This window comes from Dasypus novemcinctus, chromosome 1, assembly GCF_030445035.2.
Source record: "Dasypus novemcinctus isolate mDasNov1 chromosome 1, mDasNov1.1.hap2, whole genome shotgun sequence".
NCBI lineage: Eukaryota > Metazoa > Chordata > Mammalia > Cingulata > Dasypodidae > Dasypus > Dasypus novemcinctus.
This window is the reverse complement of record NC_080673.1, coordinates 138,467,010-138,489,842: the sequence shown is the minus strand read 5'-3', so window position 1 is coordinate 138,489,842 and position 22,833 is coordinate 138,467,010. Positions and strand designations below refer to the sequence as shown.

The 22,833-nt window shown below is 40.4% G+C and overlaps 1 long non-coding RNA gene across 1 annotated transcript; it reads right to left on the bottom strand.

Moving 5' to 3' along the window:
• Nucleotides 1–19,741: 19,741 nt before the first annotated feature.
• LOC139439305 (uncharacterized) lies at nt 19,742–22,805 on the bottom strand. The gene is made up of 2 exons (XR_011649241.1): nt 20,203–22,805; nt 19,742–20,009 (listed from the first exon to the last, which is right to left on the bottom strand). It is a non-coding gene; the product is annotated as an uncharacterized lncRNA (long non-coding RNA).
• Between the last annotated feature and the right edge of the window lie 28 nt (nt 22,806–22,833).

Here is a 22,833-nt window from a genome sequence, read left to right as displayed (position 1 = left end):
GCTTGATGGCCTGGTAACTAAGCTTCTAACCCAAATAAATACCTTTAATAAAGGCCAACAGATGTCTGGTGTTTTGCATCAGCACCCCTTTGGCTGACTAATACACGTGCTATTACACATGTAATTTTAGCAACCATATCTGAATAGTTCCAAATTTATTCCTATTTGATTTAGGACAGTGATCTAATACAGCCAACTTTTGGTGCTACCAAAAAGCTAGTAATAATTCCATGGAAATTATTCATGGCTACATATTTTCTATATCATACTTATCCTGTTTAAATCTGACCACATTGTATATTAACCATTGTGACTGAGAATTGATAATTAATCTCAATGCCACAGAAAAGCACTGCTTTCCAGTGGAAAAAGTAGTGAACTAGGAGTTAGATAAAACACAGTTGCATTTTGTTTCCACCAATGATTCAAGATGGTATGTACAAGATTAAACCTAAGGATCATAAATTCCATCCAGTCAAAATAAAAGAGACAAATGGAGAGGGGAAACATGGGGGTAGAGGTGGTGATGAAGAGGAGGAAGGTAAATTTCCCAAAATATCTTCATAGGAAGGTAGCATAGAAGATCAAAAAGAGCACTGACTTGAGAAATAGAAAACCTGTGGTCCACTTTCAGCTCTACCACTTATTTGTTGGTGACCTTTGAAAAGAATTTAATAGCTGTAGTCTGGGATTCCTCATTTCCAAAAATTAAGGTAATGCACTAAGTGATCTCAAAAATCCCTTTCAGCTCTTTTTAAAAAAAAAAAAACAGTATGATGGCTGTGAAGTGTTCTGAATTCACCATATAATTACCATAAATAATTCCCATCTTTCTCACTCGTCTCTACTTCCCACCCATTCTGGGGGAAAAATTTTCCAAAAATATGTATGTAGAATGGCCTCAATCCAGTTAGGCTAAAAGTACTTGCAATGTAAATGGAAGAATTCAATATGCTAACATTTGTAGTGAATGAAACTTGTTTGACCATCAGATAACATGACAGACAAGACAAGCCTGCCAACAGCATCCTGGATGTGTGACTGGAGGGAAGGAGACAGTGAGGAATGACAGACACAAAGGAAATGAAGGTTTGTTTTCCAGAAAACAGATGCTCCAACAAAGAGTAAAAATGAAGCTGTTTTGAAGAAGGTGAAGACTTCTAGATAAACTGCATGTATGCTACAGGGACTGTAAATTAGTAAATATTTGAAGATCACAGATCCGAATAGGTCAGATGATACTTCAGGGTTACTGAGTGAGTCTATGTGCCCAGAAAATAGGAGATTCAGAGAAATTTCTGGAAATGGAGCTCAGAGGAGAACAAGTGCTCAATTCAACTCATGAAGCTCAATAAACGTGTATTGAGAGCTTATTTATGACAAACACTGTTCTCACAGTAAAAGAAATTTTTTAAAAAATAAATCCTTATCTTCATTTAGTAAGGAAAGACAGGCAATAAACAAACAAATTATTTATGAATTAGAATATGATCAGTGTCATGGGAATATGTAAAATAAGAGAGGGTTCCCTGGGTGGAAAGGGAAAATTGAAATGTTTAAAAAACATGGTTAGAGAAGGCTTCAAGAAGAAGGTGGCAGGACATTGTATATCCTCACAGGGCCCACTGGATGGAATGGGGGAGAGTATGGGCCATGATGTGGACCATTGACTATGAGGTGCAGAGGTGCCCAAAGATGTACTTACCAAACACAATGGATGTGTCATGATGATGGGAGGGAGTGTTGCTGGGGGGGGGAGAGGTGGGGTGGGGAGGTGGGGTTGAATGGGACCTCACATATATATTTTTAATGTAATATTATTACAAAGTCAATAAAATAAAATAAAATAAAATAAAAAAGAAGAAGAAGGTAGCATATAAGAAAAGACTAAAAGGAGGTGAAGGAGTTAGACATGTGGACATCTGGGGAAAGACATTCACAAGAGAGTGTATCTGGTATATTCTAGGACCTGCAAAGAGGTCAGTGTAGTTGAGATGGAGTAAGCAGCAGGGAGAAAAGTAGAAATGATAAGAGATGAGATGTGCTGGAGTGGGGCAAGTTGGAAGACTTTATGGGCTACTTTAAGGTCTTGGACTTTTGAGCAGAGGGGAGACCTGACTTGATTGCCATGGGGCTTTGGGCTCAGTCTGGCCTGGTTGATTTGTTAATGTATTATTTGTATACACAGAGGGCAAATATAAGACAGATAACAAATCCCCAAATCAGTTTATTCTCCATTCAATTAACAAATATTTGAGTAACCAAACATGACTAACTAAACTCTAGGAATAAAACAGTGACTACAGCACAGACCTGCCACAGAAATTTAAGACTTCTGAGAAGAAAGACATGAGTCACAACTCAGGAGTACAGAAATATAACTTTATTTCTTTGTAAATTAACCTAAATTGCTCATATGCCTCAATTTCTACTAAACAGCAGGGGAAAAAGCAACACACAGATTACTCATTCACAGTAATTTATTCACTTGTATTTAAAACAAATATAAACCTCTTCCACTTTAGCTCCATTTCAGGGTTCCCTAAGTTTTCAGGATTTTCCCTTTCAGAGCATAGGGAAAAGCTTATGTAACAAGACCCCTATGTCGACCTGCTAAGGCAGCCCACCCAGTGGGTCTTGGTTATGAGCCTCTCTCCTTTCACCCTTTTACAGCTGAAGTGTCTGAGTGGTAGCTGTTCTCTCAGCTCTATCAAGATCAGTGGTACCCCCCACCACTGATGACTTAGCTTTGCCTTGGCCCTCATTGATGGGGCTGGTTCTCTGTGACTTAGTAATGTTCTCCAACTGGGCCTCAACTTTGGATAATCCACTGCAGGTATATCAGCCCCAGAATTTCAATCACATTCTGTATACTCCCAGGGACATGCAAAAACTTGTGATTCTTCTTCATGCCACTTATAGGCTGCAAGAAACCCAGTAGAATAAATTCCCATTACTACTTCTTGCTGGAGCGTAGCACTCTGTAGGACATTTTCCCAGCCTCTCCAAGAGGAAGTCAGGAAAAAGAGGTAAAGACCTAAGAAATAAAATGGGGAAGCAGACTTGACCCTATGGATAGGGCATCCGCCTACCACATGAGAGGTCGGTGGTTCAAACCCCGGGCCTCCTTGACCCGTGTGAAGTTGGCCCATGTGCAGTGCTGATGCGCGCAAGGAGTGCCCCTGCCATGCAGGGGTGTCCCCAACGTAAAGGGAGCCCCACATGAAAGAGTGCACCCCATAAGGAGAGCCACCCAGTGCAAAAGAAAGTGCAGCCTGCCCAAGAATAGCACTGCACACACAGAGAGCTGACACAACAAGATGACACAACAACAAGAAACACAGATTCCTGGTGCCACTGATAAGGATAGAAGTAGTCAGAGAAGAACACACAGCAAATGGACACAGAGAGCAGAAAACTGTGGGGGGGGGGCAAAGGGAGAGAAATAAAAAATAAATCTTTTAAAAAAAAGTAATAAAATGGAACAGGGTAAGTAGGAACTACATAATGAAGGCTATTCAACATGACATTAAGGAAATGGGACATGATACTGAGATCAGTTGGAACACATGGAAAGTTTCACTGTGGCTGCAGTGTGGAAAATAGATTGGAAGAGCAAAATAGGAGGTATGGAGAGCAGGTATAAGATTTCTGAAATTAATCCAAATGAAAGAGAATGAGGGCCTGAACAAATGCAGTGACAATAAGTGAAAAGTAGGTGGATTTTTAATACAAAAACAGAGGGTTGGTAGACTTTTAAATGTTGGGAGTGAGGGAGAAAAGGGAACCAAGGAAGACTCCTAGGATTCTAAAGCATAGTTTGTCATGTTAAAATACATAGGAAGCATGGAAACATTTCAGAGTGAAAATTAGTTCAATCTGGCTCAGGTAGAGTTTAGGGTGCTTACAGGATATCTGAATGGAGTAAACAGTTCAACAGATCTCTGGGCCTCACTGAGAATAGCCAAGTTAGGGATGATAAATTTTTAGTGGTACCAAGGTTCTGTGATTTTCTTCTATGAGTAGCTTGGCTGTAGGAGGATAAAGGAAATTCACAGCTGCAAGAGCTGGTAAGGTTAATGACTTCGTGGTGCGAGACCATGCTGAGATAACAGCACCAGTTCCAGCACCTCTGATTTTCAAGTGGTGCTGAATAACTTATGCCACAGATGTCAGCAGCTTGAGTTTCTAGGGATTAATAGCCTCTAAGAGGCTATTCTTCAACTGTACAATTAAAGTAGGGAGTGGCTGATAAAGAGAGGCCCCAAAATAAGAAAGCCCAGAGAAAAGTCAGCAGAGTTACATTGATTTTACTGAGGCTTTTTCCCAAGGCAAAATCCCTACTATTGCATGAACACCTACATTCAGTTTTTCCTTTTTCCACATCCCCTTCATGGATTTTCAGTCAAGATTCAGTGAAAGAAAAAGCACTACTTGTTAATCAAGAAAGGGCATGACACAAGATATTCAATGCTTACAAAATTCGCAGCAAGGCTGAAGGAGCAGACCTCCTAGAGTGACTCACATGCAGCATAGAACTGTCTTTTGAGGTCAGCTATTACCTCAGAGCCTGCCACTGGAGCCACTCCTGCAACTAGCTCCGGACACCCAGGAAAACGGAGAATATTTACCTGAAGATTCAAACTAAGAATTAGGTGTCATATTAAGAAATCACCATTGCCAACATCACTTCCCAACCCCCAGAAAACTGGAGAATGGACACTGGAAGATTGCAATGGGAAAACCTTAGGTTCGCATAATGCTGCTTGCCAAATGATCAGCCAAGAACCGATGGAAAACAGCCTCTGCTTTAGTTCCATCTTCCAAATATCATGTTAAATGTACCTACTTGGCAGAGCCTAATATGCATTTTAAGCCTAGCTGCAAGGGAGTCTTAGAAAAGTAAAAATGTAATTTTCACCTTTCCAACCTTTACAGCTGAAGGAGAGAAGAATGGTTATTTAATGAGCCAATTCAGAGTTCCTAGGTGGAAATGCCAACAGATAAGAAAATTGACCTTTTAGGTTATTCTTTCAGAAATGACCAAATTTGGATTCCATACCTGCCCACTCACTCTGTTCCTTGGATCTGTACTAATAAATAGTTAGCAAGTTACATATTTCCCCTTAGGTGAGTTTCTAAACTATAAATATCTTTTACTTGGACTCTAATTTGAAATTTCATCTCTTCTTATTCTTTCCTTAAGTCTTGTTTATTGCCTGATATATTTTCCCAAGCCAGGGTCAATGTCATGTGAGACATCCTTTTTTACCAGCCTAACCCACTCCTTGGACAGCCTCAGAGCCATTCCTTAGTCATACAGTAAAAAAGGCCTTCCAATGGAAATCTAGTGTCTTGGATTCTAGTCCCCTGGCTTACTTCTAACTAAATGTGAGGCCTGGGAAAATTCACAGGTATAACATTACACTGACCAGATATAAAATTAGTAGATTCACTCATTCAACAAATATTTGTTGAGTGATTACTACTGCATAACACTGTTGAGTGACAGGCATTGTAAAGGACACTGAACATACAAAAATGAACAAAAGAGAAAAAAGCCTTGACTTTATGAAGATTATTATCTAGTGGGAAGAATAAACAACTAAAATAACAATTAAACTATATACTATTTTAGAAGGGGATTAGAGAGAACAGTGTTTATTTATGGCTAATTATTCCTCACTACTGAGAGAAAGCCCTTCTGAGTACTTTAACCAATGCCTCAGATACCATGAAGTTTTCCACTGTGGCTAGTGGAAACAGCCACTATACCTGGCCCAGTGAGAAGCACTGTTTCTCCTAATCCTCTCAGATGGTTCATTCCCAGACTTAGTAACTTGAGGGATGAATTTCTTGAGCCCCACCCAAGAATAAATAAAGCAGAACCTCTGCCTGTGGGTCTTCAGCATGTGCACTTGTAGCTAGCTCCCTAGATGCTGCTTATCACATTAAAATTTGAGCATAACTACAACAGATAGTAGGAAACTATTACATAGCCCTGAAAATTATTAAGCAAAGGTGTGACAAAATTATATATTCAGGATTGTTGATCTAGTAATCTAGGTGGGATAGACATAATAAGGGATGTATAAACAAAGCAAGGAGATAGGCTTAGGAGACTGATGCAACAGTCAAGGCAAGAGACAATGAAAGCCAAGATGAGGGTAGATATAAAAATATTGATATCTCATGTAAAAGACATGATTAAAGTAGGAATATAAGATTTTGTAGCAGTCATATATAAGAGGATAAAGAGAGGAGAGGATGTGACTCAAGCCATTGAGAACCTGCTTCCCACATGGTAGGTCCTGGGTTGGGTTCCCGATACCTCCTAGAAACAAAAACAAACAACAACAAGCAAACAAGTGAAAGGCACAACTTGGGGCGGGGCTGGGGGCTGATGGGGCTCGTGGTTGAGTGCTAGCTTCCCACATATGAAGTTCCAGGCTCAATCCCCAGCCCTATTACTTCAAAAAAATTTTTTTTAATTAAAAAGAGGATGAAGAAAAGGAAGCACCAGGATGACTAATATTCCAAGCCTAAGAAGCTTAGGCAGTGTTTAATAGAGGTTGGATAGTTATAAGAAAACGCATGCTGGTTGTTCAAGCAGAAGTATAGGATAGGTTCAGCCTGGGATATTGTGAGTTAGAGATTTTGGCAGGAAACCCAGAGCAAGACATAGAAAAAGCAGTTTGAGATATACATTGAGATGCAAGAGTGAAATCAGAACTCAAAATACATGTTTAACATTTATCTACAAAGAGATGATAGTTGAAGCAATCTGAGTAAATAAACTTTGTCTTTTGTCTACCCAACACAGACCTTATGGGAAAGTCTGACAGAACCTGAATAAAAAGTTGGAAGATTTAGAAATTAAAATTCTAATCCTAATGATGTCATTTCTTATATTTTAAGGTTATAATATTTTACATTAAGATCTGTAATTAAAATTACATACCTTAGGCCTTGTGGACAGGCTTATTTTAAAACTAAAAACAAACAGTCCTTACAATTAATTGTAAACAGTATGTAAGTATTTTTAAGTGTAGAGTCAAGTGGAGTAACACCAAAAGAAATGTGTCACCTGGGATATGATTCACTATTATTTCTCTATTTCTTCAAATGGTGTCTGTATCAGTCAGCCAAAGGGGTGCTGTTGCCAAATACCAGAAATTTGTTGGTTTTTATAAGAGTATTTATTTGAGGTAGGCACTTACAGATACCAGGCCATAAAGCACAAGTTACTTCCCTCACGAAAGCCTATTTTCACATATTGGCGCAAGAAGGCTGCTGACGTCTGTGAGGGTTCAGGATTTCTGGGTTCCTCTCTTCCCAGGACTTGCTTCTTCCTGGGCTCAAGTATCCTCTCTTCCTGGGGATTGCTTCTGTTTTCTCTGTGAACATACTTCCTAGGTCTCCAATTTAAGGCTTCAGCATCAAACTCCAACATCAAAACTCCAACATCAAAAACCCTCAAACTCTGTCCTTTAGCATGTCTTTTATCTAATGACATGACCCAATCAAAGCCCTAATCATAACTTAATCATGCCCAGATACAGACCAGATTACAAACACAATCCAATATCTATTTTTGGAATTCATAACCATATCAAACTGCTACAGTATCTATTCTTGGTAAACTATTGAGTCTTTTCATTTTGGTAATATACTTTATTATCACTTGATTGTATGGCTGGGTATAGATACTAAGTTTAAAATCATTTTATCTCAGACTTGGAAGGAATTGTTTCTGTGTCTAACACCAGCCAGTATTGCTGATGTGCTTTCTGACATTCATTCTTGTTCCTTGGTAATGATCTTGTTCTATTTCTCTCTGAAAGCTTTTAGGATTTCCTTTTATCCATTGGGTGTTCAGAAAGGGGTATTAGAATGTTTCTAAGTATGTCTTTCCTGTATTTGTTCTTGGATTTTAGTGGATCCTTTCTATCTGAAGATCCTTTTCTTTTTTCAGTTTAAGAAAATTGTCTTCTATTATCTCTTTTATCCCTTCCACTGTCTCTGCTCCTTCATTATGGAATTTTTATGAATGTTGTACCAAGTGGATCTATTCTACATGTACCTTAACTTTTCTATCATATTTTCCATCTATTTTTATTAAGTTTTTTTTATTTAATTTATTATTTATCTCTATATATGACTTTATCTTTCAAATTGCTGGCTGATTTTTCAAATGTGCCCTTTGTTGTATTTGGCAGGCCTACAGAATTTTTACTTTGGAAATAATAGTTTAAATTTCTAAGAAGTCTTTATTGTTATCTGGTTCTTTTTTTCTGGAAGAATTATTTAGAGACATCTAGGAAGATGGCATTGGAGTAGGCAAGCAGGGCTCGACTCTTTAACAAAAGCCAACAGAGAAAGGGCAAAAAGCTAGCTGAGGGACCTGATTTGGGGGTCAGCAGACTAGAACAGTGCTGCACAGCCTCCAGGAGGGTGAGGGACAGAAGAAATTACAACAATGAGTTACTAAACACCCATGGTGGCCAGGAACAGCACCCATCCCTACCCTCAAGACAAACAGTCTGGATAAAACCCATGGCTCACTGCAATTGACATGGAATATGTCTTCCCCCCTGGGGAATGGAAAGAAGTGGTGGAGGAGAGAGAGTAGTTCTCCTCCATTGAATTTGGCCAACAGAGGCCACTTTGAATCTTGGTTCTGGCCAGATCAGAATCATGGGCAAGAAGATATTGAAAAAGACATCTCTGAGGAAAGACTCACTGACAAGCAAGCACCCCAGCCACTGGCCAGCCAGGAAACTACAAGAAGAATCACTACTTCTAGTTCTCCCTTGTCCCAAAGCCCTGAGAGAACATTTGCACCCCATTAGTGAGTCCCTGGCCCAATGTTGGGCAATTTTAAAGACTCAGAATAAGTTGAAGCAAAAATCAGAGAACAGCTATGAAAAAAACCACTAGGCAAGAGAGAGAAATTGAACATCAGAGTAAATTCATCAACATATTCAGATGTCTAGACATCAGCAAAAAATTACAAGTCATGGAAACATGAAGAGATGACCAGCCAAAGGAACAAACAAAATATCCTGATGAGATACAGGAGTTAAGACAACTAATCAGTGATAATAACAAAAATCTTCTAAATAAATTCAAAGAGTTGGAGGTAAATATGACTAAAAAGATAAACGATATTAAGAAGACACTAGGTAAGCATCAAAAAACAATTAGAAAGCCAGCAAAAGAAAGCAACAGAGCTTATGGGAATGAAAGACAAAATGAATGATATTAAAAATACAGTAGAGACATATAAGAGCAGATTTGAACTGATGGAAGACAAGAGTTAGTGATATTGAGGACAGAACATCAGAACAGAATGTTCTACAGAATAGTTCTAGCTACACTGACAAAGAAAAATAGAGGGAAGCGGACATGGCCCAATGGATAGGGCCTACCACATGGAGGGTCCATGGTTCAAACCCCGGACCTCCTTGACCTGTGTGGAGCTGGCCCATGCGTAGTGCTGAGCATACAAGTAGTGCCGTGCCATGCTGGGGTGTCCCCCTTGTAGGGGAGCCCCACTTGCAAGGAGTGTGCCCTGTAAGGAGAGCCACCCAGCATGAAAGAAAGTGCAGCCTGCCCAAGAATGGTGCTGCACACATGGAGAGCTGACACAACAAAAAGATGATGCAACAAAAGGAAACACAGATTCCCAGTGTCACTGATAAGGATAGAAGCGGTCATAGAAGAACACGCAGTGAATGGACACAGAGAGCAGACAACTGGGAAGGGGGGGGCAGGGGAAGGGGAGAGAAATAAAAAATAAATCTTTAAAAAAAGAAAAATAGAGAAAGGATGCAAATAAAATCTGACAGGAGAACATAAAGATAAAAGAGTGGGAAAAAATGGAACAGGGTCTAGGGAATTGAAACATAACATGAAATGGACAAACACATGCATCATCAGTGTCTCAGAAGAAGAGAACAGAAAAGGGGCAGAAAGAATGTTTGAGAATATAATGACCAAAACTTCCTAATGCTTCTAAAAAACATAAATATCAATATCCAAGAAGGACAATGAACCCAAACAGATTAAATCCAAATAGATCTACTTCAAAACCCCTACATTCATAATGACAATATCACAGATAAAGAGAGGATTCTGAAAGCAGCATGAGAAAAGCAAAATATCACATACAAAAGAACCTCAGAAAGATTAAGTGCCAACCTCTCATCATAAACCATTGAGGCAAAGAAGGCAGTGGTATGATGTATTTAAGGTACGGAAAGAGAAAAACTGCCAGCCGAGAATTCTGTATCTAACAAAAATGTCCTTCAAAAATGAGGGTGAGTTTAAAGTCTTCACAGACAAACAAAAACTGAGAAAGTGTGTTACCAAAAAATGAGATCTACAAGAGATATTAAAGGAAGTGCTGCAGCCTGAAGAGGAAAAACAGTGGGAGAAGGAAGTGAAAAACTTGGAGAAGAGTGCAGAAATGAAAATTATTAGAAAGGGTAACTTAAAAGGTAAAAAGACTGACAATAGTAAGATAAGACAACAGAAAGCCAAAGGATAAAATGAACAAAGTAAGTAATACCTTTAGAGTAATAGGATTGAAGTTAATGGCTTGAACTCTGCAATCAAAGACACAGACTGACACAACGTATAAAAATATCAGCCATCTCTATTCTGTCTACAAGAGATTCACCTCAGATGTAAAGACACAACCAAGTTGAAAGTAAAAGTCTGGAAAAAGATATTCTACACAAATTGTAACCATAAAAAGACTTGAAATAGTTGTACTAATATGGGAAAAAATAAATTTTAAATGCAAAACTGTTATAAGAAATGAATAAGGTCATTGTTTATTAACAAAAGGGGCAATTCACCAAAAAGGAATAAATACATTAAGTATTTATGTGCCTAATCTGTGTGCCCCAAGGTATATGAGGCAAACACTGGCAAAGCTGAAGGGAGAAATAGAATTGTCTACAATAGTAGTTGGAGACTTCAGAACACCACTCGCAGCATTGGAGCTGGACAGAGGATAAATAAGGAAACAGAGAGCTTAAACAATATGATGATTGAACCAGACTAACAGACATCTTTGGAACATTTCACCCCAAAACAGCAGGATATACATTCTTTTCAAGTGCTTGTGGATCCTTCTCCAGGATAGACCATATGTTGGGTCATGCGACAGGTCTCAGTAAAATAAATGTAAAAAAAGCATTCACAAAATACAGATCCTTTCCTGATAAAAACATTATAAAAGATAGGGATAGAAGGAAACCTCCTCAACATGATAAAGGGTATATATGTAAAACCCACAGCAAACATCATATACAATGGTGATATCATAAAAGTGTTCCCTTTAAAATTGGGAACTAGACAAGGATACCCATTATCACCTCTCCTATTTAACATTGTATTAGAAATACTTGCTCATGCACAGAGGCAAGAAAAAGATATAAAATGTATCTAACTTAGAAGGGAAGAAGTAAAACATTCACTATTTGCAGATGGCATGATCCTATACATAGAAAGCCCTAAGATGTCTGTAACAAAGCTTCTAGAGCTTATAAATGAGTTCAATAAAGTCACAGTTTTAAGATCAGTGCACAAAAATCAGCAGCATTTCTGTACACCAATAATGAGTAAATCTGAGCAGGAAATCAAGAAAAAAATCCCATTTACAATAGCAACTAAAAGAATCAAATACCTAGGAATAAATTTAACTAAATATGTAAATGACTTATATGCAGAAAACTACAAAACACTCTTAAAGGTAATCAAAGAAGATTTAAATAAATGGAAGAACATTAACTGTACATGGTTAGGAAGTCTAAACATCATTAAGATGTCTATCCTACCCAAATTGATATACAGACTTAATGCAATCCCAATAAAAATCAACATAGCATTTTTTACTGCATTGGAAAAACTATGAAATTTATTTGGAAGGGCAAGAAGCCCCAAATAGCCAAAGACATATTGAAAAAGAAAAATGAAATCAGAGGAATCACACTGCCTGACTTTAAAACATACTACAAAGTTACAGTAGTCAAAACTGCTTGAAATTGGCACCAGGATAGATATACTGGCCAATGGAACCAAATTAAGAGTTCTGATATAGATCTTTGCATGTACAGTCATCTGATATTTGACTAGGCCATCAAGCCCACTCAAGTGGGAGAGAATGACTTCTTCAACAAATGGTGCTTCGAAAACTGGAATTCTTATCCAAAAGAATGAGAAAGGAACACCATCTCACACTGTGTACAAAAATTAGCTCAAGATGGATCAAAGATCTAAATATAAAAGAAAAAAAAAATAAAGACCTTGTGAGATAATGTGGGGAAACATCTACAGGACAATTGTCATAGGAAATGATTTCATGAACTTCACACCCAAAACACACAAAAGAAAAAATAGACAAATGGGACCTCCTCAAAATTAAAAGTTTTTGCACCTCAAAGGAGTTAGTCAAGAAAGTGAAAAGGCAGCCTACCCAATGGGAGAAAGTATTTGGTAACTATATATCTGATAGGAGACTACTATCTATTATATATAAAGAAATCCTACACCTCAAAAAGAAAAAGGAAAACAACCCATTTTAAAAATGGGCAAGTGATTTGAATAGACACTTCTCCAAAGAAGAAATAAAAGTGGCAAAAAAAGCACATTAAAAGATGCTCAATATCACTAGCTATTAGGAAAATACAAATCAAAACTACAATGAGATACCATCTTGCACCCATTAAACAGGCAGCTATTAAAAAAACAGAGCACTACAAGTGTTGGAGAGGATGTGGAGGAATGAGAACACTCATCCACTGCTGGTGGGAATGTAGAATGGTGCAGGCATTGTGGAGAACAGTTTGGTGGTTCCTCAAAAAATCTTACTATAGATCTGCCATATGATCCAGCAATTCCACTGCTGGGTATTTACCCAGAACAATTGAAAGCAAAGACATGAATAGATATATGCCCACCAATGTTCATAGTAGCATTATTCACTATTCCAAAGTTGGAATCAACCCAAATGCCCACGAATTGATGAATGGTTAAACAAAATGTGGTATATACATACAATGGAATATTACTCAGCTGTAAAAAAGAATACAATGCTAACACATGGGATAACATGGATGAACCTTGAGGACCTTATGTTGAGTGAAGCAAGTCAGGCATTGAAGGCAAATATTACATGACCTCACTGATATAAATTAGGTGAACTGAGCAAGCTCACAGAGCTAGAGTCTGGAAGATAGGTTTACAGAAAATAGAAAGGGAGAAGGTTGTGAGTCAACACCCATATGAGTGAAATCTATGACAAGGTGGATATGTGTAGTTGTGCAGTGAAGGAACATGACAAAGGTATAGTGATAATATTGGGTTGGGTGGTGCATGTTATAGGGTGGGGAGGGTGGGTTGGATGGCCCATGGAACTGGGGGAAGGGTTGGGGGAAGGAGCAGGTGAACACTGGGGATTAGCGGGTATGTGGTTGAAATTACAATGCTGGGAATGCTCATTTGGCAATATGACAAGGAAGGATTATTGGTTTAGGGTGTTGGATGGGGGACATTCAGACCAGGGCACACCTGGGGCAGGCTTCTAGAGACCATGTGAGTGATTATTTTGGCACAATGTGTCGCATCACTGGCTAGAGACCAAAATAATGAGTAGGAAGGTGTGGGACTCCCATCCTAGGGAAGCCTGCTATGCTCTCAAGCAGAAGGGTGGGAGTCACTTAAGAGCATTGGCAATGCCTAATAGGGGAGGACAGACCAGTGCATCAAGCCCTCAGTAAAGATGCAAGTAACTATGATTCTCATCCTTCAAGGAGTAAAGCCTATAGTAGCCATGGGTCCTAAGGGGAGGGGGAGGGAGGAATAAAATAGATGGAACAGGGGGCATTTTGGAGTGATGGAAGTGTTCTGCCTGATCTTGCAATGATGGAGACAGGACACATTAAATTTTATCAGATTTTATAGAAGTAAATGGCCCAAAATGTAAAAACCATAATGTGAAACATTGATGATGGTTAGTAACTATGTTTCAGTATTTGTTCATCAATTGTAACAAATGTACCATCCACACATAAAATGCTATTGATGGGGGAAAAGGGACAGGATGTTGGGTATATGAGAATCCCCTGTATTCTGTACATGACTCTACTGTGACCTAAAACTTCTTTGAAGAAAAAGTGCATGACCCATTCCATGTTCCCTTTACCTTCAGCAAACACCTCAGCTGGCCATTGTTCTTTGCCTGGCGGGGTGAACCAAACATTCCTTGCTGAAGTCTCTGACAATTGGTAGTCCTGCCTGGATTGGGTCCTTCAGTTTTCCATTGACTTTATCATAGGGCATGGTAGTACTAAGAGATGCCCTAGGGGAGCTCTGTGTTCCAGGCAAACTCTTCTTTATCTCCATTGTGTAGTTGCAATCTTATTTCACTTATAGTCAGGACCAATCACCCCAGCCACTACAGTAGTTCCCTTCTCTCCCTGATGTTTCGAGGCATGAGCCCAAAGTGACCAGGTGGCAGTTTTAACTTCCAGTTCAATGAATCATTGTTGTGTTCCCTGGTGGAAGCACTCCTCCTTTTGGAACTAATACCTGTAGACCAGCAGAGCTTAAGGTTGCAGGGACAGGAAGCAAAAAAATTTCTAGGGAATCACTAGAGGTAATAGTGAATGGTGCCATTCCCATTTCCACCCCTTGATTCCTGGACCTGTGAATCCTGGCTATGGGAGAAACAGCACAATAGAGTGGATGCTGATTTAGAACATACAGAGACTCCTGGAGAACATTGTCTCAGTCCTACAAGGTATTGTCATCTAGTTGGCACCACAATTAAGTTTTTTCAAAATGCCATTCCACCATTCTACCAATCCAGCTACTTCAGAATGATGGGAAACATGAACAGACCAGTGAACTCCATGAGCATGTGTTCATTCCCATATATCATTTGCTGTAAAGTGGGTTCCTTGATCAGAATCAATGCTGTGTGGAATACCATGATGGTAGGTAAGGCATTCTGTAAGTCCATGGATGGTAATTTCATCAGAAGAATTTTGTATAGGGAAGGCAATAATAAATCTGGAGTATGTATTTATTCCAGTTAGAACAAAATGCTGCCCCTTCCATTATGAAAGTGATCCAATGTAATCAATCTGCCAACAGGTAGCAGGCTGACCACCTTAGGGAATGTTACCCTATCAGGCTGAGGGTCAGTCTCTGCTGCTGTGGTTGTATCCAAGTCAGCTTTGGTGAGTGAAAGTCCATTTTGCTAAGCCAATATATAACCTCCATCCCTACAACCACTGGCCCTATTCTCATGAGCCCTTAGGCAATAAAAGGAGTGGATGGGGAAAGAGTAAGCATTCATGTGGGACACAAATATATTCATGCTTTTGCCCACTCAGAAAGTTCTTTCCAAATACTTCTTCCCCAGACCACTTTGTCACCAATTTTCCAATCATGTTCCTTCTATGTCCCTGACCAGTCAAACCACTGGCAACTGCCCACAAATTAGTATACAAAAAAAAAAAAAATTAGTATACAAACACACCTCTGGCTTTTCTCCTTCCAAACAAAAATGAACAACCAGATGCACTGCTAGAAGTTCCACCCACTGGGAGGATTTCCCCACACCACTGTCCTTCAGGGGTGTCCACAAAGGGGTATAGTACTGCTCCTGCCATGAAGATCCATCTGTAAACCAAACTCAAGTTTTCTTTTCCTCATTCAACTGATTGTAAGTTACTCCCCAAAGGCCATAGCTCTAGTATGGAAAAGAGGAAGCAACATGGCGAGATTGGAGCCATGGGCATTTGGGTCACTTCCTCATGTAACTTAACTGTATTTTTAGGGCCTACTTGAGCCCTAGCTCATATAATCCACTTACATTTTATGGTGAGTGCTGCTGTGCACATCAAACTTTATGGCTAGGCAGGTGAGAAAATACCAGTTTATCATAAGCAACTCAGATCTCATGGTAACTTGGTGGCCCATGGTTAAGCACTCAGTCTCTACAAAGACCCAATAGCAGGCCAAAAGCTGTTTCTCAAAAGAAGAGTAGATATCTGCAGAGATTGACAAGGTTTCGCTACAAAATCCTAAGGGTGTGCATTGTGATTCTCTTTTCAAAGGCTCAAACAGCACCTCTATTTGCCACTGACACTTCCAGCACCATTGGATCAGCTGGATCATTTGGCCCAAGTGGCAGAGCACCTTGCACAGCAGCCTGGACTTGTTTCAGAGCCTCCTCTTGTTTTGAAACTAGTAGCTGTTCTAGTCACTCAGTTAATAAGCCAAGTTAGCATAACTAAGTGAGGAATATGTTGTCTCCAAATTTTGAAGAGACTGTTGCATCTCTTTTATGGTCATTTGAGGGGACCTACAGCTTATCCTTCACTTTTGAAGGAATACCTCAACATACCCCATACCACTGGAGACCTAGAAGTTTCACTGAGGTGGAAGACTCATGTATTTTTGTTGGATTTATCTCCCATCCTTACACAAATGCTTTACTTTTTGCTTACTAGGCTGAATTAGCAATGTCATCAACATAATGGACCAAGGTGATGTCTTATAGGAGGCAGAGATGATCAAGTTCCCTGCAGACAATATTATGACATGGGGCTGGAGAGCTGATATACCCCTGAGGCAGGAAAGTGAACATATATTAATGGCCTTGCTAGCTGAAAGCAAACTGTTTCTGGTGGTCCTTACTTGCCAAATCAATCATCACATACCAGGTAACAGGGAATGTGTTGATTTGCTCAAGCAATGATTCCAAACCTACAATTGGAGCCATGACCTGGTGAAGTTTGCAATAATCTTCTGTTGTCCTCCAAGATCCATCTGTTTTCTCTACTGGACACATAGAAGAGTAGAATGGAGATGAAAGTGGGAACCACAACCCCTGCATCCTTCAAATTTTTGATGGTGGCACTGATCTCTGTAATCCCTCCAGGTATCCAATATTGCTTTTGATTTACTATTTTACTAGGTAAGGGCAGTTCTACTGGCTTCCACCTGGCCTTTCCTATCATAAGAGCCTTCACTCCACAAGTCATGGATCCAATGTGGGGATTCTACCAGTTATTGAGTATGTCTATTCCAATTATACATTCTGGAGCTGGGGAAATAACCACAGAATGGGTCCAAGAACCCACTGCACCCACTGTGAAATGCACCTGAGTTAAAACTCCATTGACTACCTGACCTCCATAGGTCCCTACTCTGACTGGTGGACCACAGTGATGTTTTGGGTCTCCTGGAGTTAATGTCACTTATGCTCCACTGCCTAATAATCCCCCAAAATGTCTGATCATTTCCCAAAATATCTGATCATTTCCTTTACCCCATTTCATGTTTACCCTGGTAAAAGGCTCTAGGTCTCTTTGAGTAAAACTAGGAGGAAGCGTAGCAGTGTAAATTTTTGGCATTGTAATGGGATCCTTCCCTAAAGGGACATGGCCTTCTCCTCATTCAAGGAGCCTGGGTCTGTAAAACTGTCTCAGGTCTGGCAATTGATTAAGGAGCCAGGACTCTCTGTTTCTGTAATTCAAGTTAGGGCTTTGTTCATTTGACCTGGAACTCTTCTTATGCAGATCAAGTAAGAATTTAGTAGACTGACCATCTATTTTACTTCTAGATACACACTGATCTATCATCCAACGCCATAGGTCTGTGTGACTCAAACTCTTTTGATTGCAGTTTTGAGTCTGCCCTTCACTGTGGTAGCCACATCCACCTTGTCTTTGGCGATCAAGTGCTGCTACTTGGCTTCTGCCAGCCTGGGATCTGATCATCCCCATAGTGTTTAAGTATTCTAGTTCCATGACAGCATTTCCCACAATAATATCAGACCTACAGAGAAAAGCAACCACAGACCTCTTCAGGGAATATGGAGTTAGTTACAAATTTATTCCTCACTGTCCTGGTAAAAGGTGTGCCCTCTGGAGACACCTGCTAGGGTGGGTGGGCAAGTTTTAAACAGTAAATCCATTCTAACATTGCAATCTTTTTAAGCTTTTGCATCCCCCCATCTACAGTTTACCAGGGTAAATCTTGGCATCTCAACCCTAGGCACATTTGATCGTTTTTTGTTCTATATTTAAGACAGCCACCCAAACTCTTAGAGCCCTTTCTAGCCCCTTGAACTACAACATTGAACCCAGAATCTCTGCTTAGTGGGCCCATTTCAATAAATTAGCCTGATGCAACTTTATATTCCTTCCACTATTATCCCATACCATTATTCCCACACATACTCCCCTAATTTCTGCTCTATAAATTGGAAAACTCATGCAGTACTTTTAAGAGTATAGCATACTTCCTCACACTTCGTACTTACATTGAAGGGGGGGGGGTTGTTGTGATTTTAGCCTAATTGTAGGTCTGGAAGGGAAAAGGGGTGGTGAGGTGGTAGGGAGAATTAGAAGTGTTTTGTAAGTTTAGTTACCCCAGGACATTTCCTTTAAGTTTCATCTGGTGAGACAGGATTAATCTCTTCAGGTGGGGTTGGATGGCAGACTCCTCAGGGAATGGAGGTTTCACGGTGATTTCTTCAGGGCAGGAAGGAGGTGCAAACTTCTTGGGAAGACTGGAGGTTGGGTAGTGAATGCTTGAGGTTGGGTAGGATGCTCTTCAGGGAAAGGAGGAAGTCTGGACCCCTTCCAGTAGTCTGGAGATGGGGCAGTGCCAGCTTGAGGTTGGGTGGTATCTGCCTCCAGGCAAGGAGGAGCTCTGGAACTCTTGGGGCAGACTGGAGGTTGGATGATGCAAGCTTGACATTAAGTAGTCTCCACAGGCAGACCATGACAGGTTTCTCTGTGAAAGTCTCAGAATAATTTAGGGTTTCAATGTCCCTACCAATATCATCAACAACCCGTATTTATCCATCCTAATACTCAGGGTTCCACTTCTTTCCAATCAACACCCTCACTTTAACAACTGACACTCTGCCAGGTTAAGATTTTAGTTTCCAAGATAACTCTTCTACTAGTACAATAAAACTCTGAGTCTGATTTTTCAGAGATCTCAAGTCTGCAGCTGCAGGAAACAAGATTTTCTTTCAGAGCACACATAGAAACTTTCATATCATTCATGTGGCACTTAAGTTGCAAATTTGAAGCCTTCAGTTCATCTGAGGCAGGTTAGTATAGGGAAGGAGGGAAAGTGTCTGGAACCCAGCGGAGAATATGACCGAGAGATCCCACTTGTAAACCTCCTGCTACTAAGAAAGCTGTAAAGACCCTACTTAGACCTTAGCCATGAGGTCCTATTTGGAACTCTTTCCAGGGTCAAGTGGAAGCCCCAAAAACCTCCAAACAAAAGCCCTCCTCACTGTGCTCCTGAAAACTAACAGGTGGAGACCATAAGCCACCAATCAGAATAACAAACAGCATGTTTAGGAACAACCGGCCAACATCAATGTACCTTTTAATTCCACAAAACTCTGTTAAGGTGTTAAACACACTCTTACCCAGATCCTTGCCTCTTATAAGCATGGAAATAATCATATCTAGTGTATCTCTATTGCTAACACACACCATGAACTGTCAGTGGCCTCTAGATTATTGGAAACAGAGGCATTAGTGCCCTAGATTCTAATCAGAGAAGAAAGCCAATTGCAAAAATCCCAGAAACAATTCAGAAATCCCATTTTTAAGATTGTTTCTCAAGAACCACTCCCAATACCAAACTGTATCAGGGTTCTCTAGGAAAACAGAACTAACAGGAGATATCTGTGAATAGTATGAGATTTTATAAAATTGTCTCATGCAACCATGGGCATGCACAAGTCCAAATTCCATAGGGCAGGCTGCAAACCAGGGGCTCCAATGAAGGTTCTTGATGAGTTCCCCAGGAGACACTGGCTGTCTGATGTAGAGATGGGAATTCTCTCTGAATGCTGAAATCATTTCATCTTTTAAAGTCTTCAACTTATTGGATGAGACGTCACACATTGCTGATGGCAAGGTCCTCAACTGATTGAAGATATAAGCAGCCATCTATGCAATCAAATCACTGATGATTAAAGTTCATGAAATGTCCTTGAATTACAATTAGTCCAGTGTTTGTTTGACCAAACAACTAAGCACCATTACCTGGCTGACTTGACACACTAGCCTAACCTCACACCAACCTAACAGTCGCCACTCCATAAGTCAGGGAACCAATTTGAGGATTCTGCCAGCTACTTACATGTCCTTTCCAATTATGCATTCCAGAATAACAGAATGGGTGTCAGATCCAAGCTCCTCAGCCAGAGTGGGGGAGTCAAGGCTGTTGGCAAAGAAAAAGGCATGCAGAGCTGCGGGAAGTTTATGCATATTGAGTTTATTTCATGCTCTTTCTCTTTCCTTTGCTCTCTCTCTGCTCTCTCCTGCTCCTGCTCTGCTCCTCTGTTTACATAGGAGCTGCTTTTATGTCACTACTATCAGAATATATGATTGGTTCTTACAGTGGCATACCTATCATGTTACATATACTGATTAGCTGACATATATGCCAGTCAGGACCAAACCCATCCCCCGGAGGCTGAGTGCAGTTACGCTGTTTCATTGTTTCCCAGATATGGTCAAGAAGTTTCCAGGAGGCTTTGGTCATTTAACTATTGGACTCTAGCTCCCCCTACATTCCGCCCCTTAAACAGCTGGCATCTTAAAGCCTTACTGCCACAGGGCCACGCCCTGGGCCCAAAGGCCACAGCAACAATATAAGGAACAACAACAACAAAAAAAAACTAAGAAAGTTACAAAACAAAACGAATACCAGTTAACACAACCCATTTCCAAGTGGATCCCAGATGTTTCCACAACACTCTTACACAGTTATCTGTCATGTGTTGTGTGTTCCAGACCTCATGGTCCATCTCCTGCAAAGCTGAGTACACAGATTCTTGGTTATCAGGTATATATACACAACATTAAACATATATGAGAACACATGTGCCCCCCTCTGTGTATTGCCTGCAGCAAAACGTCTCCTTTGGAGATTCATATGTAATTTGTTCTTTAATAAACCACTATACCATTCAATCATGCCTGCATCCTGCAGTCAATATGAAACATGTAAATGCCAATCAATGTCTTCATTTTTTGCCCAGGTTTGCTTTTGGAACCTGTGAAATGTGTGCCTCTGTCACTCCACACTTCATGGGGATGCCCATACTGGGCATTTAAAATATTCGGCACCACAATGGTACTCTCTTGGGTGGCGATTCAGAATGGAAAGACCAAAACTAAACCTGTATTAGTATTCACTGCTGTGAATTGCCGGAATTTATATCTTTATCAGAGTGCAGAGGTCCACTATAATCTATCTGCCATACCTGTAGGGGGTCTATCTCCTCACTTTACAACCACTTTTTTCTTGTACACCCGACATCTATGTGGGTATTGTTTAGCACATAGTTCACAGGCTGTTACCATGTTCATTGCATCTGCAGTTGTTAATGGGATGCCATATCACTCGGCTATCTGCAGGAGGGTTCAAGCCCCTACATGTCCCATATGCCTATATAACCAGACAGCCCATCTCTCTATCAGACAGTATAAAGCTCTTACTTGTGCTAGACTGTTTGCAGCATCATTTCCTGGGATTATGAGAGGTTTATACCCTGCAACATGATAAACAGTTATGCCGCATTCTTGTCCTTTGGACCACAAGTCCTTCCACAAATTTTGTCCCCACAGAGTTCTTCTACCAATCATCCATTCTTGCTGCTCCCACTGGGGAAACCATAAAGTTAATCCTTTGTACACAGCCCAACTATCTGTACACATGGTAAGGGAGCTGGGTTTGTGCATTGTAACTAGCCAAATGACTCTCAATTCAGCCCACTGGTGGCTTTGAACAAATCTGGTTTCAAACCAGATATCTTCTTTATCCAGTCAGATTTACAGTGGTCCAAGACATCACCATGTCTTTCCTGAACCCATCTGTATACCAGGCATCAGCTTGCATAGTGCCCATTCCATCCTTGTACAGGCTAGGCTCTAAAACCTGGGGTCCAGGAAGCCCTCTGGCTGAAGGGTCAACTCAACATTCCTCTGGTCCTAACACTTCCTGCAACTGTGCAGACAGTGGGCTAGTACTTAATATTGCCCATTGTTTCAGATATGCACCCCATTTGGCCAATGTGGGCATCTGAGCCACCCCAATCTTGGGGGCATTCAACCACAAATGTAACCACCCTACCAGAGGGAGGGAGGGCCATACCAGGACTCATTGTGGTCCTGTAAGCATTTCACATGCCTGAAGAGTGGCATATGGCCACTAACTGGCATTCAATGGGAGAATAGCTGGTTTCTGCCTCTTTCCATAATTGAGGCCAGGATCCTATGGGTACCCTGCATTTCCCATGGTTCTACCAAAGACCACAGCTGAACCCAGCATCATGGCAAGTGATATCAAGTTGGAAAGGCAGGGAATAATCAATAACTTGAAAGACCCGATCCTGACCAACTGCCTGCTTGGCAGCTGAAAAGCATATTCAAAGGGATCAGTCTAATCCCAAACTCTTCCTTTCTTCTGTAGGGCATACAAGGAGTGGGGTACCTGTGCCAAATGAAGTATCCAATATCCTAATAGGCCAGTAAATGCCTGTATCTGTTTTACAGTAGTAGGTCAGGGGCACACTTGTACCTTATCTATTACTGTCTCAGAGATAATTTTTGTCTTACCTGACCAAATAACTCCTAAGAATTTGACAGATACTCCAGGCCCTTGGACCTTTGCATCATTGACTTACCAACCCCATGTTGTCAGCCTATCTCATAGGTCCTTTGCTGCTTCTTCTCAATCTTAAGAGAATCAGAATTTAGCATAACA